Below are 27,039 nucleotides of genomic sequence, written 5' to 3'. Positions count from 1 at the left end.
CCACCGTTTTCAGCTACGTCTGAAAGGAAGGAGATAGGATTAAGTTCAGGGGCTAGGGCTAGGCTTTTGCCGGATGTACTCGCTCTACAATTATAGGAGTGCATGAGAGTCTGTCCTAAATGCACTTGTCAGTTTTCAGTCCAACCCTTTAGCATAGCACCTTTGATAGCTCAGTTGGTAGAGCGGAGGACTGTAGTTGTTAATAAGGCGATCCTTAGGTTGCTGGTTCAAATCCGGCTCGAAGGAGACTTTTCTTTTCCCTCGTGCCACTGCGGGATATCATGGCCAGGTGCCTGCCTGCAGATGCACTGGCATGCCAGAGTGCAATATGCTGAAGGCAGTGACGGATCATTTACATTGTTCCATTCAAATTTCTCAAACTTTATCTTGCCTCCCTAAAAGACTTGCAGACTTGAAAACATAAAGCCACGCTGGTGTGGGTGTGTGGAGGTGGTGAATGAGGCAGCAACGTGTCGTTTAGAAGTTTGGCAAAAAAGGAAGTAGCAGAAGGAGGACGCTTTACATTCCTTCAACCTACACAGCCCAGCATGTGGGTGGGGGGGGACCTTCCAAAGTCTTGTAGTGGACTTGGTGTGCAAGAAAGCACACACTTCCCTGACCGGGAATCGAACCCGGCCGCAGCGGTGAGAGCGCCGAATCCTAGCCACTAGACCACCAGGGCCACCGTTTTCAGCTACGTCTGAAAGGAAGGAGATAGGATTAAGTTCAGGGGCTAGGGCTAGGCTTTTGCCGGATGTACTCGCTCTACAATCATAGGAGTGCATGAGAGTCTGTCCTAAACGCACTTGTCAGTTTTCAGTCCAACCCTTTAGCACAGCACCTTCGATAGCTAAGTTGGTAGAGCGGAGGACTGTAGTTGTTAATAAGGCGATCCTTAGGTCGCTGGTTCAAATCCGGCTCGAAGGAGACTTTTCTTTTCCCTCACGCCACTGTGGGATATCATGGCCAGGTGCCTGCCTCCAGATGCACTGGCATGCCCGAGTGCAATATGCTGAAGGCAGTGACGGATCATTTACACTGTTCCATTCAAATTTCTCAAACTTTATCTTGCCTCCCTAAAAGACTTGCAGACTTGAAAACATAAAGCCACGCTGGTGTGGGTGTGTGGAGGTGGTGAATGAGGCAGCAACGTGTCGTTTAGAAGTTTGGCAAAAAAGGGAGTAGCAGAAGGAGGACGCTTTACATTCCTTCAACCTACACAGCCCAGCATCTGGTTGGGGGGGGGGACTTTCCAGAGTCTTGTAGTGGACTTGGTGTGCAAGAAAGCACACACTTCCCTGACCGGGAATCGAACCCGGCCGCAGCGGTGAGAGCGCCGAATCCTAGCCACTAGACCACCAGGGCCACCGTTTTCAGCTACGTCTGAAAGGAAGGAGATAGGATTAAGTTCAGGGGCTAGGGCTAGGCTTTTGCCGGATGTACTCGCTCTACAATCATAGGAGTGCATGAGAGTCTGTCCTAAACGCACTTGTCAGTTTTCAGTCCAACCCTTTAGCATAGCACCTTCGATAGCTCAGTTGGTAGAGCAGAGGACTGTAGTTGTTAATAAGGCGATCCTTAGGTCGCTGGTTCAAATCCGGCTCAAAGGAGACTTTTCTTTTCCCTCGTGCCACTGCGGGATATCATGGCCAGGTGCCTGCCTGCAGATGCACTGGCATGCCAGAGTGCAATATGCTGAAGGCAGTGACGGATCATTTACATTGTTCCATTCAAATTTCTCAAACTTTATCTTGCCTCCCTAAAAGACTTGCAGACTTGAAAACATAAAGCCACGCTGGTGTGGGTGTGTGGAGGTGGTGAATGAGGCAGCAACGTGTCGTTTAGAAGTTTGGCAAAAAAGGAAGTAGCAGAAGGAGGACGCTTTACATTCCTTCAACCTACACAGCCCAGCATGTGGGTGGGGGGGGGACCTTCCAGAGTCTTGTAGTGGACTTGGTGTGCAAGAAAGCACACACTTCCCTGACCGGGAATCGAACCCGGCCGCAGCGGTGAGAGCGCCGAATCCTAGCCACTAGACCACCAGGGCCACCGTTTTCAGCTACGTCTGAAAGGAAGGAGATAGGATTAAGTTCAGGGGCTAGGGCTAGGCTTTTGCCGGATGTACTCGCTCTACAATCATAGGAGTGCATGAGAGTCTGTCCTAAACGCACTTGTCAGTTTTCAGTCCAACCCTTAACATAGCACCTTCGATAGCTCAGTTGGTAGAGCGGAGGACTGTAGTTGTTAATAAGGCGATCCTTAGGTCGCTGGTTCAAATCCGGCTCGAAGGAGACTTTTCTTTTCCCTCGTGCCACTGCGGGATATCATGGCCAGGTGCCTGCCTGCAGATGCACTGGCATGCCAGAGTGCAATATGCTGAAGGCAGTGACGGATCATTTACACTGTTCCATTCAAATTTCTCAAACTTTATCTTGCCTCCCTAAAAGACTTGCAGACTTGAAAACATAAAGCCACGCTGGTGTGGGTGTGTGGAGGTGGTGAATGAGGCAGCAACGTGTCGTTTAGAAGTTTGGCAAAAAAGGAAGTAGCAGAAGGAGGACGCTTTACATTCCTTCAACCTACACAGCCCAGCATGTGGGTGGGGGGGGGGACCTTCCAGAGTCTTGTAGTGGACTTGGTGTGCAAGAAAGCACACACTTCCCTGACCGGGAATCGAACCCGGCCGCAGCGGTGAGAGCGCCGAATCCTAGCCACTAGACCACCAGGGCCACCGTTTTCAGCTACGTCTGAAAGGAAGGAGATAGGATTAAGTTCAGGGGCTAGGGCTAGGCTTTTGCCGGATGTACTCGCTCTACAATCATAGGAGTGCATGAGAGTCTGTCCTAAACGCACTTGTCAGTTTTCAGTCCAACCCTTTAGCATAGCACCTTCGATAGCTCAGTTGGTAGAGCGGAGGACTGTAGTTGTTAATAAGGCGATCCTTAGGTCGCTGGTTCAAATCCGGCTCGAAGGAGACTTTTCTTTTCCCTCGTGCCACTGCGGGATATCATGGCCAGGTGCCTGCCTGCAGATGCACTGGCATGCCAGAGTGCAATATGCTGAAGGCAGTGACGGATCATTTACACTGTTCCATTCAAATTTCTCAAACTTTATCTTGCCTCCCTAAAAGACTTGCAGACTTGAAAACATAAAGCCACGCTGGTGTGGGTGTGTGGAGGTGGTGAATGAGGCAGCAACGTGTCGTTTAGAAGTTTGGCAAAAAAGGAAGTAGCAGAAGGAGGACGCTTTACATTCCTTCAACCTACACAGCCCAGCATGTGGGTGGGGGGGGTACCTTCCAGAGTCTTGTAGTGGACTTGGTGTGCAAGAAAGCACAGACTTCCCTGACCGGGAATCGAACCCGGCCGCAGCGGTGAGAGCGCCGAATCCTAGCCACTAGACCACCAGGGCCACCGTTTTCAGCTACGTCTGAAAGGAAGGAGATAGGATTAAGTTCAGGGGCTAGGGCTAGGCTTTTGCCGGATGTACTCGCTCTACAATCATAGGAGTGCATGAGAGTCTGTCCTAAATGCACTTGTCAGTTTTCAGTCCAACCCTTTAGCATAGCACCTTCGATAGCTCAGTTGGTAGAGCGGAGGACTGTAGTTGTTAATAAGGCGATCCTTAGGTCGCTGATTCAAATCCGGCTCGAAGGAGACTTTTCTTTTCCCTCGTGCCACTGCGGGATATTATGGCCAGGTGCCTGCCTGCAGATGCACTGGCATGCCAGAGTGCAATATGCTGAAGGCAGTGACGGATCATTTACACTGTTCCATTCAAATTTCTCAAACTTTATCTTGCCTCCCTAAAAGACTTGCAGACTTGAAAACATAAAGCCACGCTGGTGTGGGTGTGTGGAGGTGGTGAATGAGGCAGCAACGTGTCGTTTAGAAGTTTGGCAAAAAAGGAAGTAGCAGAAGGAGGACGCTTTACATTCCTTCAACCTACACAGCCCAGCATGTGGGTGGGGGGGGTACCTTCCAGAGTCTTGTAGTGGACTTGGTGTGCAAGAAAGCACAGACTTCCCTGACCGGGAATCGAACCCGGCCGCAGCGGTGAGAGCGCCGAATCCTAGCCACTAGACCACCAGGGCCACCGTTTTCAGCTACGTCTGAAAGGAAGGAGATAGGATTAAGTTCAGGGGCTAGGGCTAGGCTTTTGCCGGATGTACTCGCTCTACAATCATAGGAGTGCATGAGAGTCTGTCCTAAATGCACTTGTCAGTTTTCAGTCCAACCCTTTAGCATAGCACCTTCGATAGCTCAGTTGGTAGAGCGGAGGACTGTAGTTGTTAATAAGGCGATCCTTAGGTCGCTGATTCAAATCCGGCTCGAAGGAGACTTTTCTTTTCCCTCGTGCCACTGCGGGATATTATGGCCAGGTGCCTGCCTGCAGATGCACTGGCATGCCAGAGTGCAATATGCTGAAGGCAGTGACGGATCATTTACACTGTTCCATTCAAATTTCTCAAACTTTATCTTGCCTCCCTAAAAGACTTGCAGACTTGAAAACATAAAGCCACGCTGGTGTGGGTGTGTGGAGGTGGTGAATGAGGCAGCAACGTGTCGTTTAGAAGTTTGGCAAAAAAGGAAGTAGCAGAAGGAGGACGCTTTACATTCCTTCAACCTACACAGCCCAGCATGTGGGTGGGGGGGGGGCCTTCCAGAGTCTTGTAGTGGACTTGGTGTGCAAGAAAGCACACACTTCCCTGACCGGGAATCGAACCCGGCCGCAGCAGTGAGAGCGCCGAATCCTAGCCACTAGACGACCAGGGCCACCGTTTTCAGCTACGTCTGAAAGGAAGGAGATAGGATTAAGTTCAGGGGCTAGGGCTAGGCTTTTGCCGGATGTACTCGCTCTACAATCATAGGAGTGCATGAGAGTCTGTCCTAAACGCACTTGTCAGTTTTCAGTCCAACCCTTTAGCATAGCACCTTTGATAGCTCAGTTGGTAGAGCGGAGGACTGTAGTTGTTAATAAGGCGATCCTTAGGTTGCTGGTTCAAATCCGGCTCAAAGGAGACTTTTCTTTTCCCTCGTGCCACTGCGGGATATCATGGCCAGGTGCCTGCCTGCAGATGCACTGGCATGCCAGAGTGCAATATGCTGAAGGCAGTGACGGATCATTTACATTGTTCCATTCAAATTTCTCAAACTTTATCTTGCCTCCCTAAAAGACTTGCAGACTTGAAAACATAAAGCCACGCTGGTGTGGGTGTGTGGAGGTGGTGAATGAGGCAGCAACGTGTCGTTTAGAAGTTTGGCAAAAAAGGAAGTAGCAGAAGGAGGACGCTTTACATTCCTTCAACCTACACAGCCCAGCATGTGGGTGGGGGGGGGACTTTCCAGAGTCTTGTAGTGGACTTGGTGTGCAAGAAAGCACACACTTCCCTGACCGGGAATCGAACCCGGCCGCAGCGGTGAGAGCGCCGAATCCTAGCCACTAGACCACCAGGGCCACCGTTTTCAGCTACGTCTGAAAGGAAGGAGATAGGATTAAGTTCAGGGGCTAGGGCTAGGCTTTTGCCGGATGTACTCGCTCTGCAATCATAGGAGTGCATGAGAGTCTGTCCTAAACGCACTTGTCAGTTTTCAGTCCAACCCTTCAGCATAGCACCTTTGATAGCTCAGTTGGTAGAGCGGAGGACTGTAGTTGTTAATAAGGCGATCCTTAGGTCGCTGGTTCAAATCCGGCTCGAAGGAGACTTTTCTTTTCCCTCGTGCCACTGCGGGATATCATGGCCAGGTGCCTGCCTGCAGATGCACTGGCATGCCAGAGTGCAATATGCTGAAGGCAGTGACGGATCATTTACATTGTTCCATTCAAATTTCTCAAACTTTATCTTGCCTCCCTAAAAGACTTGCAGACTTGAAAACATAAAGCCACGCTGGTGTGGGTGTGTGGAGGTGGTGAATGAGGCAGCAACGTGTCGTTTAGAAGTTTGGCAAAAAAGGAAGTAGCAGAAGGAGGACGCTTTACATTCCTTCAACCTACACAGCCCAGCATGTGGGTGGGGGGGGGACCTTCCAGAGTCTTGTAGTGGACTTGGTGTGCAAGAAAGCACACACTTCCCTGACCGGGAATCGAACCCGGCCGCAGCGGTGAGAGCGCCGAATCCTAGCCACTAGACCACCAGGGCCACCGTTTTCAGCTACGTCTGAAAGGAAGGAGATAGGATTAAGTTCAGGGGCTAGGGCTAGGCTTTTGCCGGATGTACTCGCTCTACAATCATAGGAGTGCATGAGAGTCTGTCCTAAACGCACTTGTCAGTTTTCAGTCCAACCCTTTAGCATAGCACCTTCGATAGCTCAGTTGGTAGAGCGGAGGACTGTAGTTGTTAATAAGGCGATCCTTAGGTCGCTGATTCAAATCCGGCTCGAAGGAGACTTTTCTTTTCCCTCGTGCCACTGCGGGATATCATGGCCAGGTGCCTGCCTGCAGATGCACTGGCATGCCAGAGTGCAATATGCTGAAGGCAGTGACGGATCATTTACACTGTTCCATTCAAATTTCTCAAACTTTATCTTGCCTCCCTAAAAGACTTGCAGACTTGAAAACATAAAGCCACGCTGGTGTGGGTGTGTGGAGGTGGTGAATGAGGCAGCAACGTGTCGTTTAGAAGTTTGGCAAAAAAGGAAGTAGCAGAAGGAGGACGCTTTACATTCCTTCAACCTACACAGCCCAGCATGTGGGTGGGGGGGGGACCTTCCAGAGTCTTGTAGTGGACTTGGTGTGCAAGAAAGCACACACTTCCCTGACCGGGAATCGAACCCGGCCGCAGAGGTGAGAGCGCCGAATCCTAGCCACTAGACCACCAGGGCCACCGTTTTCAGCTACGTCTGAAAGGAAGGAGATAGGATTAAGTTCAGGGGCTAGGGCTAGGCTTTTGCCGGATGTACTCGCTCTACAATCATAGGAGTGCATGAGAGTCTGTCCTAAACGCACTTGTCAGTTTTCAGTCCAACCCTTTAGCATAGCATCTTTGATAGCTCAGTTGGTAGAGCGGAGGACTGTAGTTGTTAATAAGGCGATCCTTAGGTTGCTGGTTCAAATCCGGCTCAAAGGAGACTTTTCTTTTCCCTCGTGCCACTGCGGGATATCATGGCCAGGTGCCTGCCTGCAGATGCACTGGCATGCCAGAGTGCAATATGCTGAAGGCAGTGACGGATCATTTACATTGTTCCATTCAAATTTCTCAAACTTTATCTTGCCTCCCTAAAAGACTTGCAGACTTGAAAACATAAAGCCACGCTGGTGTGGGTGTGTGGAGGTGGTGAATGAGGCAGCAACGTGTCGTTTAGAAGTTTGGCAAAAAAGGAAGTAGCAGAAGGAGGACGCTTTACATTCCTTCAACCTACACAGCCCAGCATGTGGGTGGGGGGGGGACTTTCCAGAGTCTTGTAGTGGACTTGGTGTGCAAGAAAGCACACACTTCCCTGACCGGGAATCGAACCCGGCCGCAGCGGTGAGAGCGCCGAATCCTAGCCACTAGACCACCAGGGCCACCGTTTTCAGCTACGTCTGAAAGGAAGGAGATAGGATTAAGTTCAGGGGCTAGGGCTAGGCTTTTGCCGGATGTACTCGCTCTGCAATCATAGGAGTGCATGAGAGTCTGTCCTAAACGCACTTGTCAGTTTTCAGTCCAACCCTTCAGCATAGCACCTTTGATAGCTCAGTTGGTAGAGCGGAGGACTGTAGTTGTTAATAAGGCGATCCTTAGGTCGCTGGTTCAAATCCGGCTCGAAGGAGACTTTTCTTTTCCCTCGTGCCACTGCGGGATATCATGGCCAGGTGCCTGCCTGCAGATGCACTGGCATGCCAGAGTGCAATATGCTGAAGGCAGTGACGGATCATTTACATTGTTCCATTCAAATTTCTCAAACTTTATCTTGCCTCCCTAAAAGACTTGCAGACTTGAAAACATAAAGCCACGCTGGTGTGGGTGTGTGGAGGTGGTGAATGAGGCAGCAACGTGTCGTTTAGAAGTTTGGCAAAAAAGGAAGTAGCAGAAGGAGGACGCTTTACATTCCTTCAACCTACACAGCCCAGCATGTGGGTGGGGGGGGGACCTTCCAGAGTCTTGTAGTGGACTTGGTGTGCAAGAAAGCACACACTTCCCTGACCGGGAATCGAACCCGGCCGCAGCGGTGAGAGCGCCGAATCCTAGCCACTAGACCACCAGGGCCACCGTTTTCAGCTACGTCTGAAAGGAAGGAGATAGGATTAAGTTCAGGGGCTAGGGCTAGGCTTTTGCCGGATGTACTCGCTCTACAATCATAGGAGTGCATGAGAGTCTGTCCTAAACGCACTTGTCAGTTTTCAGTCCAACCCTTTAGCATAGCACCTTCGATAGCTCAGTTGGTAGAGCGGAGGACTGTAGTTGTTAATAAGGCGATCCTTAGGTCGCTGATTCAAATCCGGCTCGAAGGAGACTTTTCTTTTCCCTCGTGCCACTGCGGGATATCATGGCCAGGTGCCTGCCTGCAGATGCACTGGCATGCCAGAGTGCAATATGCTGAAGGCAGTGACGGATCATTTACATTGTTCCATTCAAATTTCTCAAACTTTATCTTGCCTCCCTAAAAGACTTGCAGACTTGAAAACATAAAGCCACGCTGGTGTGGGTGTGTGGAGGTGGTGAATGAGGCAGCAACGTGTCGTTTAGAAGTTTGGCAAAAAAGGAAGTAGCAGAAGGAGGACGCTTTACATTCCTTCAACCTACACAGCCCAGCATGTGGGTGGGGGGGGGACCTTCCAGAGTCTTGTAGTGGACTTGGTGTGCAAGAAAGCACACACTTCCCTGACCGGGAATCGAACCCGGCCGCAGCGGTGAGAGCGCCGAATCCTAGCCACTAGACCACCAGGGCCACCGTTTTCAGCTACGTCTGAAAGGAAGGAGATAGGATTAAGTTCAGGGGCTAGGGCTAGGCTTTTGCCGGATGTACTCGCTCTACAATCATAGGAGAGCATCCGAGTCTGTCCTAAATGCACTTGTCAGTTTTCAGTCCAACCCTTTAGCATAGCACCTTTGATAGCTCAGTTGGTAGAGCGGAGGACTGTAGTTGTTAATAAGGCGATCCTTAGGTTGCTGGTTCAAATCCGGCTCAAAGGAGACTTTTCTTTTCCCTCGTGCCACTGCGGGATATCATGGCCAGGTGCCTGCCTGCAGATGCACTGGCATGCCAGAGTGCAATATGCTGAAGGCAGTGACGGATCATTTACATTGTTCCATTCAAATTTCTCAAACTTTATCTTGCCTCCCTAAAAGACTTGCAGACTTGAAAACATAAAGCCACGCTGGTGTGGGTGTGTGGAGGTGGTGAATGAGGCAGCAACGTGTCGTTTAGAAGTTTGGCAAAAAAGGAAGTAGCAGAAGGAGGACGCTTTACATTCCTTCAACCTACACAGCCCAGCATGTGGGTGGGGGGGGGACCTTCCAGAGTCTTGTAGTGGACTTGGTGTGCAAGAAAGCACACACTTCCCTGACCGGGAATCGAACCCGGCCGCAGCGGTGAGAGCGCCGAATCCTAGCCACTAGACCACCAGGGCCACCGTTTTCAGCTACGTCTGAAAGGAAGGAGATAGGATTAAGTTCAGGGGCTAGGGCTAGGCTTTTGCCGGATGTACTCGCTCTACAATCATAGGAGTGCATGAGAGTCTGTCCTAAACGCACTTGTCAGTTTTCAGTCCAACCCTTTAGCATAGCACCTTCGATAGCTCAGTTGGTAGAGCGGAGGACTGTAGTTGTTAATAAGGCGATCCTTAGGTCGCTGATTCAAATCCGGCTCGAAGGAGACTTTTCTTTTCCCTCGTGCCACTGCGGGATATCATGGCCAGGTGCCTGCCTGCAGATGCACTGGCATGCCAGAGTGCAATATGCTGAAGGCAGTGACGGATCATTTACACTGTTCCATTCAAATTTCTCAAACTTTATCTTGCCTCCCTAAAAGACTTGCAGACTTGAAAACATAAAGCCACGCTGGTGTGGGTGTGTGGAGGTGGTGAATGAGGCAGCAACGTGTCGTTTAGAAGTTTGGCAAAAAAGGAAGTAGCAGAAGGAGGACGCTTTACATTCCTTCAACCTACACAGCCCAGCATGTGGGTGGGGGGGGGACCTTCCAGAGTCTTGTAGTGGACTTGGTGTGCAAGAAAGCACACACTTCCCTGACCGGGAATCGAACCCGGCCGCAGGGGTGAGAGCGCCGAATCCTAGCCACTAGACCACCAGGGCCACCGTTTTCAGCTACGTCTGAAAGGAAGGAGATAGGATTAAGTTCAGGGGCTAGGGCTAGGCTTTTGCCGGATGTACTCGCTCTACAATCATAGGAGTGCATGAGAGTCTGTCCTAAACGCACTTGTCAGTTTTCAGTCCAACCCTTTAGCATAGCACCTTCGATAGCTCAGTTGGTAGAGCGGAGGACTGTAGTTGTTAATAAGGCGATCCTTAGGTCGCTGGTTCAAATCCGGCTCGAAGGAGACTTTTCTTTTCCCTCGTGCCACTGCGGGATATCATGGCCAGGTGCCTGCCTGCAGATGCACTGGCATGCCAGAGTGCAATATGCTGAAGGCAGTGACGGATCATTTACATTGTTCCATTCAAATTTCTCAAACTTTATCTTGCCTCCCTAAAAGACTTGCAGACTTGAAAACATAAAGCCACGCTGGTGTGGGTGTGTGGAGATGGTGAATGAGGCAGCAACGTGTCGTTTAGAAGTTTGGCAAAAAAGGAAGTAGCAGAAGGAGGACGCTTTACATTCCTTCAACCTACACAGCCCAGCATGTGGGTGGGGGGGGGACCTTCCAGAGTCTTGTAGTGGACTTGGTGTGCAAGAAAGCACACACTTCCCTGACCGGGAATCGAACTCGGCCGCAGCGGTGAGAGCGCCGAATCCTAGCCACTAGACCACCAGGGCCACCGTTTTCAGCTACGTCTGAAAGGAAGGAGATAGGATTAAGTTCAGGGGCTAGGGCTAGGCTTTTGCCGGATGTACTCGCTCTACAATCATAGGAGTGCATGAGAGTCTGTCCTAAACGCACTTGTCAGTTTTCAGTCCAACCCTTAACATAGCACCTTCGATAGCTCAGTTGGTAGAGCGGAGGACTGTAGTTGTTAATAAGGCGATCCTTAGGTCGCTGGTTCAAATCCGGCTCGAAGGAGACTTTTCTTTTCCCTCGTGCCACTGCGGGATATCATGGCCAGGTGCCTGCCTGCAGATGCACTGGCATGCCAGAGTGCAATATGCTGAAGGCAGTGACGGATCATTTACACTGTTCCATTCAAATTTCTCAAACTTTATCTTGCCTCCCTAAAAGACTTGCAGACTTGAAAACATAAAGCCACGCTGGTGTGGGTGTGTGGAGGTGGTGAATGAGGCAGCAACGTGTCGTTTAGAAGTTTGGCAAAAAAGGAAGTAGCAGAAGGAGGACGCTTTACATTCCTTCAACCTACACAGCCCAGCATGTGGGTGGGGGGGGGACCTTCCAGAGTCTTGTAGTGGACTTGGTGTGCAAGAAAGCACACACTTCCCTGACCGGGAATCGAACCCGGCCGCAGCGGTGAGAGCGCCGAATCCTAGCCACTAGACCACCAGGGCCACCGTTTTCAGCTACGTCTGAAAGGAAGGAGATAGGATTAAGTTCAGGGGCTAGGGCTAGGCTTTTGCCGGATGTACTCGCTCTACAATCATAGGAGTGCATGAGAGTCTGTCCTAAACGCACTTGTCAGTTTTCAGTCCAACCCTTTAGCATAGCACCTTCGATAGCTCAGTTGGTAGAGCGGAGGACTGTAGTTGTTAATAAGGCGATCCTTAGGTCGCTGGTTCAAATCCGGCTCGAAGGAGACTTTTCTTTTCCCTCGTGCCACTGCGGGATATCATGGCCAGGTGCCTGCCTGCAGATGCACTGGCATGCCAGAGTGCAATATGCTGAAGGCAGTGACGGATCATTTACACTGTTCCATTCAAATTTCTCAAACTTTATCTTGCCTCCCTAAAAGACTTGCAGACTTGAAAACATAAAGCCACGCTGGTGTGGGTGTGTGGAGGTGGTGAATGAGGCAGCAACGTGTCGTTTAGAAGTTTGGCAAAAAAGGAAGTAGCAGAAGGAGGACGCTTTACATTCCTTCAACCTACACAGCCCAGCATGTGGGTGGGGGGGGGACCTTCCAGAGTCTTGTAGTGGACTTGGTGTGCAAGAAAGCACACACTTCCCTGACCGGGAATCGAACCCGGCCGCAGCGGTGAGAGCGCCGAATCCTAGCCACTAGACCACCAGGGCCACCGTTTTCAGCTACGTCTGAAAGGAAGGAGATAGGATTAAGTTCAGGGGCTAGGGCTAGGCTTTTGCCGGATGTACTCGCTCTACAATCATAGGAGTGCATGAGAGTCTGTCCTAAACGCACTTGTCAGTTTTCAGTCCAACCCTTTAGCATAGCACCTTCGATAGCTCAGTTGGTAGAGCGGAGGACTGTAGTTGTTAATAAGGCGATCCTTAGGTCGCTGGTTCAAATCCGGCTCGAAGGAGACTTTTCTTTTCCCTCGTGCCACTGCGGGATATCATGGCCAGGTGCCTGCCTGCAGATGCACTGGCATGCCAGAGTGCAATATGCTGAAGGCAGTGACGGATCATTTACACTGTTCCATTCAAATTTCTCAAACTTTATCTTGCCTCCCTAAAAGACTTGCAGACTTGAAAACATAAAGCCACGCTGGTGTGGGTGTGTGGAGGTGGTGAATGAGGCAGCAACGTGTCGTTTAGAAGTTTGGCAAAAAAGGAAGTAGCAGAAGGAGGACGCTTTACATTCCTTCAACCTACACAGCCCAGCATGTGGGTGGGGGGGGGACCTTCCAGAGTCTTGTAGTGGACTTGGTGTGCAAGAAAGCACACACTTCCCTGACCGGGAATCGAACCCGGCCGCAGCGGTGAGAGCGCCGAATCCTAGCCACTAGACCACCAGGGCCACCGTTTTCAGCTACGTCTGAAAGGAAGGAGATAGGATTAAGTTCAGGGGCTAGGGCTAGGCTTTTGCCGGATGTACTCGCTCTACAATCATAGGAGTGCATGAGAGTCTGTCCTAAACGCACTTGTCAGTTTTCAGTCCAACCCTTTAGCATAGCACCTTCGATAGCTCAGTTGGTAGAGCGGAGGACTGTAGTTGTTAATAAGGCGATCCTTAGGTCGCTGGTTCAAATCCGGCTCGAAGGAGACTTTTCTTTTCCCTCGTGCCACTGCGGGATATCATGGCCAGGTGCCTGCCTGCAGATGCACTGGCATGCCAGAGTGCAATATGCTGAAGGCAGTGACGGATCATTTACACTGTTCCATTCAAATTTCTCAAACTTTATCTTGCCTCCCTAAAAGACTTGCAGACTTGAAAACATAAAGCCACGCTGGTGTGGGTGTGTGGAGGTGGTGAATGAGGCAGCAACGTGTCGTTTAGAAGTTTGGCAAAAAAGGAAGTAGCAGAAGGAGGACGCTTTACATTCCTTCAACCTACACAGCCCAGCATGTGGGTGGGGGGGGGACCTTCCAGAGTCTTGTAGTGGACTTGGTGTGCAAGAAAGCACACACTTCCCTGACCGGGAATCGAACCCGGCCGCAGCGGTGAGAGCGCCGAATCCTAGCCACTAGACCACCAGGGCCACCGTTTTCAGCTACGTCTGAAAGGAAGGAGATAGGATTAAGTTCAGGGGCTAGGGCTAGGCTTTTGCCGGATGTACTCGCTCTACAATCATAGGAGTGCATGAGAGTCTGTCCTAAACGCACTTGTCAGTTTTCAGTCCAACCCTTTAGCATAGCACCTTCGATAGCTCAGTTGGTAGAGCGGAGGACTGTAGTTGTTAATAAGGCGATCCTTAGGTCGCTGGTTCAAATCCGGCTCGAAGGAGACTTTTCTTTTCCCTCGTGCCACTGCGGGATATCATGGCCAGGTGCCTGCCTGCAGATGCACTGGCATGCCAGAGTGCAATATGCTGAAGGCAGTGACGGATCATTTACACTGTTCCATTCAAATTTCTCAAACTTTATCTTGCCTCCCTAAAAGACTTGCAGACTTGAAAACATAAAGCCACGCTGGTGTGGGTGTGTGGAGGTGGTGAATGAGGCAGCAACGTGTCGTTTAGAAGTTTGGCAAAAAAGGAAGTAGCAGAAGGAGGACGCTTTACATTCCTTCAACCTACACAGCCCAGCATGTGGGTGGGGGGGGGACCTTCCAGAGTCTTGTAGTGGACTTGGTGTGCAAGAAAGCACACACTTCCCTGACCGGGAATCGAACCCGGCCGCAGCGGTGAGAGCGCCGAATCCTAGCCACTAGACCACCAGGGCCACCGTTTTCAGCTACGTCTGAAAGGAAGGAGATAGGATTAAGTTCAGGGGCTAGGGCTAGGCTTTTGCCGGATGTACTCGCTCTACAATCATAGGAGTGCATGAGAGTCTGTCCTAAACGCACTTGTCAGTTTTCAGTCCAACCCTTTAGCATAGCACCTTCGATAGCTCAGTTGGTAGAGCGGAGGACTGTAGTTGTTAATAAGGCGATCCTTAGGTCGCTGGTTCAAATCCGGCTCGAAGGAGACTTTTCTTTTCCCTCGTGCCACTGCGGGATATCATGGCCAGGTGCCTGCCTGCAGATGCACTGGCATGCCAGAGTGCAATATGCTGAAGGCAGTGACGGATCATTTACATTGTTCCATTCAAATTTCTCAAACTTTATCTTGCCTCCCTAAAAGACTTGCAGACTTGAAAACATAAAGCCACGCTGGTGTGGGTGTGTGGAGGTGGTGAATGAGGCAGCAACGTGTCGTTTAGAAGTTTGGCAAAAAAGGAAGTAGCAGAAGGAGGACGCTTTACATTCCTTCAACCTACACAGCCCAGCATGTGGGTGGGGGGGGGACCTTCCAGAGTCTTGTAGTGGACTTGGTGTGCAAGAAAGCACACACTTCCCTGACCGGGAATCGAACCCGGCCGCAGCGGTGAGAGCGCCGAATCCTAGCCACTAGACCACCAGGGCCACCGTTTTCAGCTACGTCTGAAAGGAAGGAGATAGGATTAAGTTCAGGGGCTAGGGCTAGGCTTTTGCCGGATGTACTCGCTCTACAATCATAGGAGTGCATGAGAGTCTGTCCTAAACGCACTTGTCAGTTTTCAGTCCAACCCTTAACATAGCACCTTTGATAGCTCAGTTGGTAGAGCGGAGGACTGTAGTTGTTAATAAGGCGATCCTTAGGTCGCTGGTTCAAATCCGGCTCAAAGGAGACTTTTCTTTTCCCTCGTGCCACTGCGGGATATCATGGCCAGGTGCCTGCCTGCAGATGCACTGGCATGCCAGAGTGCAATATGCTGAAGGCAGTGACGGATCATTTACACTGTTCCATTCAAATTTCTCAAACTTTATCTTGCCTCCCTAAAAGACTTGCAGACTTGAAAACATAAAGCCACGCTGGTGTGGGTGTGTGGAGGTGGTGAATGAGGCAGCAACGTGTCGTTTAGAAGTTTGGCAAAAAAGGAAGTAGCAGAAGGAGGACGCTTTACATTCCTTCAACCTACACAGCCCAGCATGTGGGTGGGGGGGGGACCTTCCAGAGTCTTGTAGTGGACTTGGTGTGCAAGAAAGCACACACTTCCCTGACCGGGAATCGAACCCGGCCGCAGCGGTGAGAGCGCCGAATCCTAGCCACTAGACCACCAGGGCCACCGTTTTCAGCTACGTCTGAAAGGAAGGAGATAGGATTAAGTTCAGGGGCTAGGGCTAGGCTTTTGCCGGATGTACTCGCTCTACAATCATAGGAGTGCATGAGAGTCTGTCCTAAACGCACTTGTCAGTTTTCAGTCCAACCCTTTAGCATAGCACCTTCGATAGCTCAGTTGGTAGGGCGGAGGACTGTAGTTGTTAATAAGGCGATCCTTAGGTCGCTGGTTCAAATCCGGCTCGAAGGAGACTTTTCTTTTCCCTCGTGCCACTGCGGGATATCATGGCCAGGTGCCTGCCTGCAGATGCACTGGCATGCCAGAGTGCAATATGCTGAAGGCAGTGACGGATCATTTACACTGTTCCATTCAAATTTCTCAAACTTTATCTTGCCTCCCTAAAAGACTTGCAGACTTGAAAACATAAAGCCACGCTGGTGTGGGTGTGTGGAGGTGGTGAATGAGGCAGCAACGTGTCGTTTAGAAGTTTGGCAAAAAAGGAAGTAGCAGAAGGAGGACGCTTTACATTCCTTCAACCTACACAGCCCAGCATGTGGGTGGGGGGGGGACCTTCCAGAGTCTTGTAGTGGACTTGGTGTGCAAGAAAGCACACACTTCCCTGACCGGGAATCGAACCCGGCCGCAGCGGTGAGAGCGCCGAATCCTAGCCACTAGACCACCAGGGCCACCGTTTTCAGCTACGTCTGAAAGGAAGGAGATAGGATTAAGTTCAGGGGCTAGGGCTAGGCTTTTGCCGGATGTACTCGCTCTACAATCATAGGAGTGCATGAGAGTCTGTCCTAAACGCACTTGTCAGTTTTCAGTCCAACCCTTTAGCATAGCACCTTTGATAGCTCAGTTGGTAGAGCGGAGGACTGTAGTTGTTAATAAGGCGATCCTTAGGTCGCTGGTTCAAATCCGGCTCGAAGGAGACTTTTCTTTTCCCTCGTGCCACTGCGGGATATCATGGCCAGGTGCCTGCCTGCAGATGCACTGGCATGCCAGAGTGCAATATGCTGAAGGCAGTGACGGATCATTTACACTGTTCCATTCAAATTTCTCAAACTTTATCTTGCCTCCCTAAAAGACTTGCAGACTTGAAAACATAAAGCCACGCTGGTGTGGGTGTGTGGAGGTGGTGAATGAGGCAGCAACGTGTCGTTTAGAAGTTTGGCAAAAAAGGAAGTAGCAGAAGGAGGACGCTTTACATTCCTTCAACCTACACAACCCAGCATGTGGGTGGGGGGGGGACCTTCCAGAGTCTTGTAGTGGACTTGGTGTGCAAGAAAGCACACACTTCCCTGACCGGGAATCGAACCCGGCCGCAGCGGTGAGAGCGCCGAATCCTAGCCACTAGACCACCAGGGCCACCGTTTTCAGCTACGTCTGAAAGGAAGGAGATAGGATTAAGTTCAGGGGCTAGGGCTAGGCTTTTGCCGGATGTACTCGCTCTACAATCATAGGAGTGCATGAGAGTCTGTCCTAAACGCACTTGTCAGTTTTCAGTCCAACCCTTTAGCATAGCACCTTCGATAGCTCAGTTGGTAGAGCGGAGGACTGTAGTTGTTAATAAGGCGATCCTTAGGTCGCTGGTTCAAATCCGGCTCGAAGGAGACTTTTCTTTTCCCTCGTGCCACTGCGGGATATCATGGCCAGGTGCCTGCCTGCAGATGCACTGGCATGCCAGAGTGCAATATGCTGAAGGCAGTGACGGATCATTTACATTGTTCCATTCAAATTTCTCAAACTTTATCTTGCCTCCCTAAAAGACTTGCAGACTTGAAAACATAAAGCCACGCTGGTGTGGGTGTGTGGAGGTGGTGAATGAGGCAGCAACGTGTCGTTTAGAAGTTTGGCAAAAAAGGAAGTAGCAGAAGGAGGACGCTTTACATTCCTTCAACCTACACAGCCCAGCATGTGGGTGGGGGGGGGACCTTCCAGAGTCTTGTAGTGGACTTGGTGTGCAAGAAAGCACACACTTCCCTGACCGGGAATCGAACCCGGCCGCAGCGGTGAGAGCGCCGAATCCTAGCCACTAGACCACCAGGGCCACCGTTTTCAGCTACGTCTGAAAGGAAGGAGATAGGATTAAGTTCAGGGGCTAGGGCTAGGCTTTTGCCGGATGTACTCGCTCTACAATCATAGGAGTGCATGAGAGTCTGTCCTAAACGCACTTGTCAGTTTTCAGTCCAACCCTTAACATAGCACCTTCGATAGCTCAGTTGGTAGAGCGGAGGACTGTAGTTGTTAATAAGGCGATCCTTAGGTCGCTGGTTCAAATCCGGCTCAAAGGAGACTTTTCTTTTCCCTCGTGCCACTGCGGGATATCATGGCCAGGTGCCTGCCTGCAGATGCACTGGCATGCCAGAGTGCAATATGCTGAAGGCAGTGACGGATCATTTACATTGTTCCATTCAAATTTCTCAAACTTTATCTTGCCTCCCTAAAAGACTTGCAGACTTGAAAACATAAAGCCACGCTGGTGTGGGTGTGTGGAGGTGGTGAATGAGGCAGCAACGTGTCGTTTAGAAGTTTGGCAAAAAAGGAAGTAGCAGAAGGAGGACGCTTTACATTCCTTCAACCTACACAGCCCAGCATGTGGGTGGGGGGGGGACCTTCCAGAGTCTTGTAGTGGACTTGGTGTGCAAGAAAGCACACACTTCCCTGACCGGGAATCGAACCCGGCCGCAGCGGTGAGAGCGCCGAATCCTAGCCACTAGACCACCAGGGCCACCGTTTTCAGCTACGTCTGAAAGGAAGGAGATAGGATTAAGTTCAGGGGCTAGGGCTAGGCTTTTGCCGGATGTACTCGCTCTACAATCATAGGAGTGCATGAGAGTCTGTCCTAAACGCACTTGTCAGTTTTCAGTCCAACCCTTTAGCATAGCACCTTCGATAGCTCAGTTGGTAGGGCGGAGGACTGTAGTTGTTAATAAGGCGATCCTTAGGTCGCTGGTTCAAATCCGGCTCGAAGGAGACTTTTCTTTTCCCTCGTGCCACTGCGGGATATCATGGCCAGGTGCCTGCCTGCAGATGCACTGGCATGCCAGAGTGCAATATGCTGAAGGCAGTGACGGATCATTTACACTGTTCCATTCAAATTTCTCAAACTTTATCTTGCCTCCCTAAAAGACTTGCAGACTTGAAAACATAAAGCCACGCTGGTGTGGGTGTGTGGAGGTGGTGAATGAGGCAGCAACGTGTCGTTTAGAAGTTTGGCAAAAAAGGAAGTAGCAGAAGGAGGACGCTTTACATTCCTTCAACCTACACAGCCCAGCATGTGGATGGGGGGGGGACCTTCCAGAGTCTTGTAGTGGACTTGGTGTGCAAGAAAGCACACACTTCCCTGACCGGGAATCGAACCCGGCCGCAGCGGTGAGAGCGCCGAATCCTAGCCACTAGACCACCAGGGCCACCGTTTTCAGCTACGTCTGAAAGGAAGGAGATAGGATTAAGTTCAGGGGCTAGGGCTAGGCTTTTGCCGGATGTACTCGCTCTACAATCATAGGAGTGCATGAGAGTCTGTCCTAAACGCACTTGTCAGTTTTCAGTCCAACCCTTAACATAGCACCTTCGATAGCTCAGTTGGTAGAGCGGAGGACTGTAGTTGTTAATAAGGCGATCCTTAGGTCGCTGGTTCAAATCCGGCCCGAAGGAGACTTTTCTTTTCCCTCGTGCCACTGCGGGATATCATGGCCAGGTGCCTGCCTGCAGATGCACTGGCATGCCAGAGTGCAATATGCTGAAGGCAGTGACGGATCATTTACACTGTTCCATTCAAATTTCTCAAACTTTATCTTGCCTCCCTAAAAGACTTGCAGACTTGAAAACATAAAGCCACGCTGGTGTGGGTGTGTGGAGGTGGTGAATGAGGCAGCAACGTGTCGTTTAGAAGTTTGGCAAAAAAGGAAGTAGCAGAAGGAGGACGCTTTACATTCCTTCAACCTACACAGCCCAGCATGTGGGTGGGGGGGGGACCTTCCAGAGTCTTGTAGTGGACTTGGTGTGCAAGAAAGCACACACTTCCCTGACCGGGAATCGAACCCGGCCGCAGCGGTGAGAGCGCCGAATCCTAGCCACTAGACCACCAGGGCCACCGTTTTCAGCTACGTCTGAAAGGAAGGAGATAGGATTAAGTTCAGGGGCTAGGGCTAGGCTTTTGCCGGATGTACTCGCTCTACAATCATAGGAGTGCATGAGAGTCTGTCCTAAACGCACTTGTCAGTTTTCAGTCCAACCCTTTAGCATAGCACCTTCGATAGCTCAGTTGGTAGAGCGGAGGACTGTAGTTGTTAATAAGGCGATCCTTAGGTCGCTGGTTCAAATCCGGCTCGAAGGAGACTTTTCTTTTCCCTCGTGCCACTGCGGGATATCATGGCCAGGTGCCTGCCTGCAGATGCACTGGCATGCCAGAGTGCAATATGCTGAAGGCAGTGACGGATCATTTACATTGTTCCATTCAAATTTCTCAAACTTTATCTTGCCTCCCTAAAAGACTTGCAGACTTGAAAACATAAAGCCACGCTGGTGTGGGTGTGTGGAGGTGGTGAATGAGGCAGCAACGTGTCGTTTAGAAGTTTGGCAAAAAAGGAAGTAGCAGAAGGAGGACGCTTTACATTCCTTCAACCTACACAGCCCAGCATGTGGGTGGGGGGGGGACCTTCCAGAGTCTTGTAGTGGACTTGGTGTGCAAGAAAGCACACACTTCCCTGACCGGGAATCGAACCCGGCCGCAGCGGTGAGAGCGCCGAATCCTAGCCACTAGACCACCAGGGCCACCGTTTTCCGCTACGTCTGAAAGGAAGGAGATAGGATTAAGTTCAGGGGCTAGGGCTAGGCTTTTGCCGGATGTACTCGCTCTACAATCATAGGAGTGCATGAGAGTCTGTCCTAAACGCACTTGTCAGTTTTCAGTCCAACCCTTAACATAGCACCTTCGATAGCTCAGTTGATAGAGCGGAGGACTGTAGTTGTTAATAAGGCCATCCTTAGGTCGCTGGTTCAAATCCGGCTCGAAGGAGACTTTTCTTTTCCCTCGTGCCACTGCGGGATATCATGGCCAAGTGCCTGCCTGCAGATGCACTGGCATGCCAGAGTGCAATATGCTGAAGGCAGTGACGGATCATTTACACTGTTCCATTCAAATTTCTCAAACTTTATCTTGCCTCCCTAAAAGACTTGCAGACTTGAAAACATAAAGCCACGCTGGTGTGGGTGTGTGGAGGTGGTGAATGAGGCAGCAACGTGTCGTTTAGAAGTTTGGCAAAAAAGGAAGTAGCAGAAGGAGGACGCTTTACATTCCTTCAACCTACACAGCCCAGCATGTGGGTGGGGGGGGGACCTTCCAGAGTCTTGTAGTGGACTTGGTGTGCAAGAAAGCACACACTTCCCTGACCGGGAATCGAACCCGGCCGCAGCGGTGAGAGCGCCGAATCCTAGCCACTAGACCACCAGGGCCACCGTTTTCAGCTACGTCTGAAAGGAAGGAGATAGGATTAAGTTCAGGGGCTAGGGCTAGGCTTTTGCCGGATGTACTCGCTCTACAATCATAGGAGTGCATGAGAGTCTGTCCTAAACGCACTTGTCAGTTTTCAGTCCAACCCTTTAGCATAGCACCTTTGATAGCTCAGTTGGTAGAGCGGAGGACTGTAGTTGTTAATAAGGCGATCCTTAGGTCGCTGGTTCAAATCCGGCTCGAAGGAGACTTTTCTTTTCCCTCGTGCCACTGCGGGATATCATGGCCAGGTGCCTGCCTGCAGATGCACTGGCATGCCAGAGTGCAATATGCTGAAGGCAGTGACGGATCATTTACATTGTTCCATTCAAATTTCTCAAACTTTATCTTGCCTCCCTAAAAGACTTGCAGACTTGAAAACATAAAGCCACGCTGGTGTGGGTGTGTGGAGGTGGTGAATGAGGCAGCAACGTGTCGTTTAGAAGTTTGGCAAAAAAGGAAGTAGCAGAAGGAGGACGCTTTACATTCCTTCAACCTACACAGCCCAGCATGTGGGTGGGGGGGGGACCTTCCAGAGTCTTGTAGTGGACTTGGTGTGCAAGAAAGCACACACTTCCCTGACCGGGAATCGAACCCGGCCGCAGCGGTGAGAGCGCCGAATCCTAGCCACTAGACCACCAGGGCCACCGTTTTCAGCTACGTCTGAAAGGAAGGAGATAGGATTAAGTTCAGGGGCTAGGGCTAGGCTTTTGCCGGATGTACTCGCTCTACAATCATAGGAGTGCATGAGAGTCTGTCCTAAACGCACTTGTCAGTTTTCAGTCCAACCCTTAACATAGCACCTTCGATAGCTCAGTTGGTAGAGCGGAGGACTGTAGTTGTTAATAAGGCGATCCTTAGGTCGCTGGTTCAAATCCGGCTCGAAGGAGACTTTTCTTTTCCCTCGTGCCACTGCGGGATATCATGGCCAGGTGCCTGCCTGCAGATGCACTGGCATGCCAGAGTGCAATATGCTGAAGGCAGTGACGGATCATTTACACTGTTCCATTCAAATTTCTCAAACTTTATCTTGCCTCCCTAAAAGACTTGCAGACTTGAAAACATAAAGCCACGCTGGTGTGGGTGTGTGGAGGTGGTGAATGAGGCAGCAACGTGTCGTTTAGAAGTTTGGCAAAAAAGGAAGTAGCAGAAGGAGGACGCTTTACATTCCTTCAACCTACACAGCCCAGCATGTGGGTGGGGGGGGGACCTTCCAGAGTCTTGTAGTGGACTTGGTGTGCAAGAAAGCACACACTTCCCTGACCGGGAATCGAACCCGGCCGCAGCGGTGAGAGCGCCGAATCCTAGCCACTAGACCACCAGGGCCACCGTTTTCAGCTACGTCTGAAAGGAAGGAGATAGGATTAAGTTCAGGGGCTAGGGCTAGGCTTTTGCCGGATGTACTCGCTCTACAATCATAGGAGTGCATGAGAGTCTGTCCTAAACGCACTTGTCAGTTTTCAGTCCAACCCTTTAGCATAGCACCTTCGATAGCTCAGTTGGTAGAGCGGAGGACTGTAGTTGTTAATAAGGCGATCCTTAGGTCGCTGGTTCAAATCCGGCTCGAAGGAGACTTTTCTTTTCCCTCGTGCCACTGCGGGATATCATGGCCAGGTGCCTGCCTGCAGATGCACTGGCATGCCAGAGTGCAATATGCTGAAGGCAGTGACGGATCATTTACATTGTTCCATTCAAATTTCTCAAACTTTATCTTGCCTCCCTAAAAGACTTGCAGACTTGAAAACATAAAGCCACGCTGGTGTGGGTGTGTGGAGGTGGTGAATGAGGCAGCAACGTGTCGTTTAGAAGTTTGGCAAAAAAGGAAGTAGCAGAAGGAGGACGCTTTACATTCCTTCAACCTACACAGCCCAGCATGTGGGTGGGGGGGGGACCTTCCAGAGTCTTGTAGTGGACTTGGTGTGCAAGAAAGCACACACTTCCCTGACCGGGAATCGAACCCGGCCGCAGCGGTGAGAGCGCCGAATCCTAGCCACTAGACCACCAGGGCCACCGTTTTCAGCTACGTCTGAAAGGAAGGAGATAGGATTAAGTTCAGGGGCTAGGGCTAGGCTTTTGCCGGATGTACTCGCTCTACAATCATAGGAGTGCATGAGAGTCTGTCCTAAACGCACTTGTCAGTTTTCAGTCCAACCCTTTAGCATAGCACCTTCGATAGCTCAGTTGGTAGAGCGGAGGACTGTAGTTGTTAATAAGGCGATCCTTAGGTCGCTGGTTCAAATCCGGCTCGAAGGAGACTTTTCTTTTCCCTCGTGCCACTGCGGGATATCATGGCCAGGTGCCTGCCTGCAGATGCACTGGCATGCCAGAGTGCAATATGCTGAAGGCAGTGACGGATCATTTACATTGTTCCATTCAAATTTCTCAAACTTTATCTTGCCTCCCTAAAAGACTTGCAGACTTGAAAACATAAAGCCACGCTGGTGTGGGTGTGTGGAGGTGGTGAATGAGGCAGCAACGTGTCGTTTAGAAGTTTGGCAAAAAAGGAAGTAGCAGAAGGAGGACGCTTTACATTCCTTCAACCTACACAGCCCAGCATGTGGGTGGGGGGGGGACCTTCCAGAGTCTTGTAGTGGACTTGGTGTGCAAGAAAGCACACACTTCCCTGACCGGGAATCGAACCCGGCCGCAGCGGTGAGAGCGCCGAATCCTAGCCACTAGACCACCAGGGCCACCGTTTTCAGCTACGTCTGAAAGGAAGGAGATAGGATTAAGTTCAGGGGCTAGGGCTAGGCTTTTGCCGGATGTACTCGCTCTACAATCATAGGAGTGCATGAGAGTCTGTCCTAAATGCACTTGTCAGTTTTCAGTCCAACCCTTTAGCATAGCACCTTTGATAGCTCAGTTGGTAGAGCGGAGGACTGTAGTTGTTAATAAGGCAATCCTTAGGTCGCGGGTTCAAATCCGGCTCGAAGGAGACTTTTCTTTTCCCTCGTGCCACTGCGGGATATCATGGCCAGGTGCCTGCCTGCAGATGCACTGGCATGCCAGAGTGCAATATGCTGAAGGCAGTGACGGATCATTTACATTGTTCCATTCAAATTTCTCAAACTTTATCTTGCCTCCCTAAAAGACTTGCAGACTTGAAAACATAAAGCCACGCTGGTGTGGGTGTGTGGAGGTGGTGAATGAGGCAGCAACGTGTCGTTTAGAAGTTTGGCAAAAAAGGAAGTAGCAGAAGGAGGACGCTTTACATTCCTTCAACCTACACAGCCCAGCATGTGGGTGGGGGGGGGACCTTCCAGAGTCTTGTAGTGGACTTGGTGTGCAAGAAAGCACACACTTCCCTGACCGGGAATCGAACCCGGCCGCAGCGGTGAGAGCGCCGAATCCTAGCCACTAGACCACCAGGGCCACCGTTTTCAGCTACGTCTGAAAGGAAGGAGATAGGATTAAGTTCAGGGGCTAGGGCTAGGCTTTTGCCGGATGTACTCGCTCTACAATCATAGGAGTGCATGAGAGTCTGTCCTAAACGCACTTGTCAGTTTTCAGTCCAACCCTTTAGCATAGCACCTTCGATAGCTCAGTTGGTAGAGCGGAGGACTGTAGTTGTTAATAAGGCGATCCTTAGGTCGCTGGTTCAAATCCGGCTCGAAGGAGACTTTTCTTTTCCCTCGTGCCACTGCGGGATATCATGGCCAGGTGCCTGCCTGCAGATGCACTGGCATGCCAGAGTGCAATATGCTGAAGGCAGTGACGGATCATTTACATTGTTCCATTCAAATTTCTCAAACTTTATCTTGCCTCCCTAAAAGACTTGCAGACTTGAAAACATAAAGCCACGCTGGTGTGGGTGTGTGGAGGTGGTGAATGAGGCAGCAACGTGTCGTTTAGAAGTTTGGCAAAAAAGGAAGTAGCAGAAGGAGGACGCTTTACATTCCTTCAACCTACACAGCCCAGCATGTGGGTGGGGGGGGGACCTTCCAGAGTCTTGTAGTGGACTTGGTGTGCAAGAAAGCACACACTTCCCTGACCGGGAATCGAACCCGGCCGCAGCGGTGAGAGCGCCGAATCCTAGCCACTAGACCACCAGGGCCACCGTTTTCAGCTACGTCTGAAAGGAAGGAGATAGGATTAAGTTCAGGGGCTAGGGCTAGGCTTTTGCCGGATGTACTCGCTCTACAATCATAGGAGTGCATGAGAGTCTGTCCTAAACGCACTTGTCAGTTTTCAGTCCAACCCTTTAGCATAGCACCTTCGATAGCTCAGTTGGTAGAGCGGAGGACTGTAGTTGTTAATAAGGCGATCCTTAGGTCGCTGATTCAAATCCGGCTCGAAGGAGACTTTTCTTTTCCCTCGTGCCACTGCGGGATATCATGGCCAGGTGCCTGCGTGCAGATGCACTGGCATGCCAGAGTGCAATATGCTGAAGGCAGTGACGGATCATTTACACTGTTCCATTCAAATTTCTCAAACTTTATCTTGCCTCCCTAAAAGACTTGCAGACTTGAAAACATAAAGCCACGCTGGTGTGGGTGTGTGGAGGTGGTGAATGAGGCAGCAACGTGTCGTTTAGAAGTTTGGCAAAAAAGGAAGTAGCAGAAGGAGGACGCTTTACATTCCTTCAACCTACACAGCCCAGCATCTGGTTGGGGGGGGGACTTTCCAGAGTCTTGTAGTGGACTTGGTGTGCAAGAAAGCACACACTTCCCTGACCGGGAATCGAACCCGGCCGCAGCGGTGAGAGCGCCGAATCCTAGCCACTAGACCACCAGGGCCACCGTTTTCAGCTACGTCTGAAAGGAAGGAGATAGGATTAAGTTCAGGGGCTAGGGCTAGGCTTTTGCCGGATGTACTCGCTCTACAATCATAGGAGTGCATGAGAGTCTGTCCTAAACGCACTTGTCAGTTTTCAGTCCAACCCTTTAGCATAGCACCTTCGATAGTTCAGTTGGTAGAGCGGAGGACTGTAGTTGTTAATAAGGCGATCCTTAGGTCGCTGGTTCAAATCCGGCTCGAAGGAGACTTTTCTTTTCCCTCGTGCCACTGCGGGATATCATGGCCAGGTGCCTGCCTGCAGATGCACTGGCATGCCAGAGTGCAATATGCTGAAGGCAGTGACGGATCATTTACATTGTTCCATTCAAATTTCTCAAACTTTATCTTGCCTCCCTAAAAGACTTGCAGACTTGAAAACATAAAGCCACGCTGGTGTGGGTGTGTGGAGGTGGTGAATGAGGCAGCAACGTGTCGTTTAGAAGTTTGGCAAAAAAGGAAGTAGCAGAAGGAGGACGCTTTACATTCCTTCAACCTACACAGCCCAGCATGTGGGTGGGGGGGGGACCTTCCAGAGTCTTGTAGTGGACTTGGTGTGCAAGAAAGCACACACTTCCCTGACCGGGAATCGAACCCGGCCGCAGCGGTGAGAGCGCCGAATCCTAGCCACTAGACCACCAGGGCCACCGTTTTCAGCTACGTCTGAAAGGAAGGAGATAGGATTAAGTTCAGGGGCTAGGGCTAGGCTTTTGCCGGATGTACTCGCTCTACAATCATAGGAGTGCATGAGAGTCTGTCCTAAACGCACTTGTCAGTTTTCAGTCCAACCCTTTAGCATAGCACCTTTGATAGCTCAGTTGGTAGAGCGGAGGACTGTAGTTGTTAATAAGGCGATCCTTAGGTTGCTGGTTCAAATCCGGCTCGAAGGAGACTTTTCTTTTCCCTCGTGCCACTGCGGGATATCATGGCCAGGTGCCTGCGTGCAGATGCACTGGCATGCCAGAGTGCAATATGCTGAAGGCAGTGACGGATCATTTACACTGTTCCATTCAAATTTCTCAAACTTTATCTTGCCTCCCTAAAAGACTTGCAGACTTGAAAACATAAAGCCACGCTGGTGTGGGTGTGTG

The 27,039-nt window shown here is 50.7% G+C and overlaps 22 non-coding genes across 22 annotated transcripts; all 22 read left to right on the top strand.

The window, feature by feature from the left end:
• The first annotated feature begins 2,204 nt into the window (after positions 1-2,204).
• On the top strand, positions 2,205-2,291 carry trnay-gua (transfer RNA tyrosine (anticodon GUA)). The gene is given in 2 exon segments: positions 2,205-2,241; positions 2,256-2,291. It is a non-coding gene; the product is annotated as a tRNA-Tyr (tRNA).
• Positions 2,292-2,887: 596 nt separating this feature from the next.
• On the top strand, positions 2,888-2,974 carry trnay-gua (transfer RNA tyrosine (anticodon GUA)). The gene is given in 2 exon segments: positions 2,888-2,924; positions 2,939-2,974. It is a non-coding gene; the product is annotated as a tRNA-Tyr (tRNA).
• Positions 2,975-4,933: 1,959 nt separating this feature from the next.
• Positions 4,934-5,020, top strand: trnay-gua (transfer RNA tyrosine (anticodon GUA)). The gene is given in 2 exon segments: positions 4,934-4,970; positions 4,985-5,020. It is a non-coding gene; the product is annotated as a tRNA-Tyr (tRNA).
• Positions 5,021-5,615: 595 nt separating this feature from the next.
• trnay-gua (transfer RNA tyrosine (anticodon GUA)) lies at positions 5,616-5,702 on the top strand. Its single transcript is given in 2 exon segments — positions 5,616-5,652; positions 5,667-5,702. It is a non-coding gene; the product is annotated as a tRNA-Tyr (tRNA).
• A 1,959-nt stretch (positions 5,703-7,661) lies between these two features.
• trnay-gua (transfer RNA tyrosine (anticodon GUA)) lies at positions 7,662-7,748 on the top strand. Its single transcript is given in 2 exon segments — positions 7,662-7,698; positions 7,713-7,748. It is a non-coding gene; the product is annotated as a tRNA-Tyr (tRNA).
• A 1,277-nt stretch (positions 7,749-9,025) lies between these two features.
• On the top strand, positions 9,026-9,112 carry trnay-gua (transfer RNA tyrosine (anticodon GUA)). Its single transcript is given in 2 exon segments — positions 9,026-9,062; positions 9,077-9,112. It is a non-coding gene; the product is annotated as a tRNA-Tyr (tRNA).
• A 1,277-nt stretch (positions 9,113-10,389) lies between these two features.
• trnay-gua (transfer RNA tyrosine (anticodon GUA)) lies at positions 10,390-10,476 on the top strand. The gene is given in 2 exon segments: positions 10,390-10,426; positions 10,441-10,476. It is a non-coding gene; the product is annotated as a tRNA-Tyr (tRNA).
• A 594-nt stretch (positions 10,477-11,070) lies between these two features.
• trnay-gua (transfer RNA tyrosine (anticodon GUA)) lies at positions 11,071-11,157 on the top strand. Its single transcript is given in 2 exon segments — positions 11,071-11,107; positions 11,122-11,157. It is a non-coding gene; the product is annotated as a tRNA-Tyr (tRNA).
• Positions 11,158-11,752: 595 nt separating this feature from the next.
• Positions 11,753-11,839, top strand: trnay-gua (transfer RNA tyrosine (anticodon GUA)). Its single transcript is given in 2 exon segments — positions 11,753-11,789; positions 11,804-11,839. It is a non-coding gene; the product is annotated as a tRNA-Tyr (tRNA).
• A 595-nt stretch (positions 11,840-12,434) lies between these two features.
• Positions 12,435-12,521, top strand: trnay-gua (transfer RNA tyrosine (anticodon GUA)). Its single transcript is given in 2 exon segments — positions 12,435-12,471; positions 12,486-12,521. It is a non-coding gene; the product is annotated as a tRNA-Tyr (tRNA).
• Positions 12,522-13,116: 595 nt separating this feature from the next.
• Positions 13,117-13,203, top strand: trnay-gua (transfer RNA tyrosine (anticodon GUA)). The gene is given in 2 exon segments: positions 13,117-13,153; positions 13,168-13,203. It is a non-coding gene; the product is annotated as a tRNA-Tyr (tRNA).
• Positions 13,204-13,798: 595 nt separating this feature from the next.
• Positions 13,799-13,885, top strand: trnay-gua (transfer RNA tyrosine (anticodon GUA)). The gene is given in 2 exon segments: positions 13,799-13,835; positions 13,850-13,885. It is a non-coding gene; the product is annotated as a tRNA-Tyr (tRNA).
• A 595-nt stretch (positions 13,886-14,480) lies between these two features.
• Positions 14,481-14,567, top strand: trnay-gua (transfer RNA tyrosine (anticodon GUA)). The gene is given in 2 exon segments: positions 14,481-14,517; positions 14,532-14,567. It is a non-coding gene; the product is annotated as a tRNA-Tyr (tRNA).
• Positions 14,568-15,161: 594 nt separating this feature from the next.
• trnay-gua (transfer RNA tyrosine (anticodon GUA)) lies at positions 15,162-15,248 on the top strand. Its single transcript is given in 2 exon segments — positions 15,162-15,198; positions 15,213-15,248. It is a non-coding gene; the product is annotated as a tRNA-Tyr (tRNA).
• A 1,277-nt stretch (positions 15,249-16,525) lies between these two features.
• On the top strand, positions 16,526-16,612 carry trnay-gua (transfer RNA tyrosine (anticodon GUA)). Its single transcript is given in 2 exon segments — positions 16,526-16,562; positions 16,577-16,612. It is a non-coding gene; the product is annotated as a tRNA-Tyr (tRNA).
• A 595-nt stretch (positions 16,613-17,207) lies between these two features.
• Positions 17,208-17,294, top strand: trnay-gua (transfer RNA tyrosine (anticodon GUA)). Its single transcript is given in 2 exon segments — positions 17,208-17,244; positions 17,259-17,294. It is a non-coding gene; the product is annotated as a tRNA-Tyr (tRNA).
• A 2,639-nt stretch (positions 17,295-19,933) lies between these two features.
• On the top strand, positions 19,934-20,020 carry trnay-gua (transfer RNA tyrosine (anticodon GUA)). Its single transcript is given in 2 exon segments — positions 19,934-19,970; positions 19,985-20,020. It is a non-coding gene; the product is annotated as a tRNA-Tyr (tRNA).
• A 1,276-nt stretch (positions 20,021-21,296) lies between these two features.
• Positions 21,297-21,383, top strand: trnay-gua (transfer RNA tyrosine (anticodon GUA)). Its single transcript is given in 2 exon segments — positions 21,297-21,333; positions 21,348-21,383. It is a non-coding gene; the product is annotated as a tRNA-Tyr (tRNA).
• Positions 21,384-21,977: 594 nt separating this feature from the next.
• On the top strand, positions 21,978-22,064 carry trnay-gua (transfer RNA tyrosine (anticodon GUA)). The gene is given in 2 exon segments: positions 21,978-22,014; positions 22,029-22,064. It is a non-coding gene; the product is annotated as a tRNA-Tyr (tRNA).
• A 595-nt stretch (positions 22,065-22,659) lies between these two features.
• On the top strand, positions 22,660-22,746 carry trnay-gua (transfer RNA tyrosine (anticodon GUA)). Its single transcript is given in 2 exon segments — positions 22,660-22,696; positions 22,711-22,746. It is a non-coding gene; the product is annotated as a tRNA-Tyr (tRNA).
• A 595-nt stretch (positions 22,747-23,341) lies between these two features.
• On the top strand, positions 23,342-23,428 carry trnay-gua (transfer RNA tyrosine (anticodon GUA)). The gene is given in 2 exon segments: positions 23,342-23,378; positions 23,393-23,428. It is a non-coding gene; the product is annotated as a tRNA-Tyr (tRNA).
• Positions 23,429-24,705: 1,277 nt separating this feature from the next.
• On the top strand, positions 24,706-24,792 carry trnay-gua (transfer RNA tyrosine (anticodon GUA)). The gene is given in 2 exon segments: positions 24,706-24,742; positions 24,757-24,792. It is a non-coding gene; the product is annotated as a tRNA-Tyr (tRNA).
• Positions 24,793-27,039: the final 2,247 nt, after the last annotated feature.

The sequence above is a fragment of the Hoplias malabaricus genome, chromosome 8 (genome assembly GCF_029633855.1).
Source record: "Hoplias malabaricus isolate fHopMal1 chromosome 8, fHopMal1.hap1, whole genome shotgun sequence".
Taxonomy (NCBI): Eukaryota; Metazoa; Chordata; class Actinopteri; order Characiformes; family Erythrinidae; genus Hoplias; species Hoplias malabaricus.
This window is presented reverse-complemented; position numbering and strand designations above follow the sequence as displayed.